Genomic DNA, 618 nt, shown 5'->3' with positions numbered 1-618 from the left:
GTCCTGTCCCTCCTGTTAACAAATTCAATAAATAACTAATGTATATTATAGAAAAAAAATAAATAAATAAAATAAATAAATAAATATTCTTGCATAACAAAAAAAAAAACGCATTTGTTTTTCTTTCTAAAATGTTGATGCTGTGTTCTGCTTCTGGTCAGTGATTTCGGACATCATTTTATTTTGATTTTGATGTCCATCAGTGATTTGTTTTGTGATCGGCTGTGTGGTAAGAAGCTTACTTACCAACCACATGGTACCTGGTTCAGTCCCACTGTGTGGCACCTTGGGCAAGTGACTTCTACTATAGCCTCGGGCTGACCAAAGCCTTGTGAGTGGATTTGGTAGACGGAAACTGAAAGAAGCTCGTCATATATATGTATATGTATGTGTGTATGTATATGTTTGTGTGTATGTATATGTTTGTGTGTGTGTGTTTGTCCCCCCACCATTGCTTGACAACTGATGTTGGTGTGTTTACATCCCCGTAACTAATCAGTTTGGCAAAAGAGGCCGATAGAATAAGTACTAGGCTTACAAAGAATAAGTCCCGGGGTCAATTTGCTCGACTAAAGGCGGTGCTCCAGCATGGCCGCAGTCAAATGACTGAAACAAGTA

The sequence above is a fragment of the Octopus bimaculoides genome, chromosome 30, assembly GCF_001194135.2.
Source record: "Octopus bimaculoides isolate UCB-OBI-ISO-001 chromosome 30, ASM119413v2, whole genome shotgun sequence".
In the NCBI taxonomy this organism is placed as follows: domain Eukaryota; kingdom Metazoa; phylum Mollusca; class Cephalopoda; order Octopoda; family Octopodidae; genus Octopus; species Octopus bimaculoides.
This window is presented reverse-complemented; position numbering follows the sequence as displayed.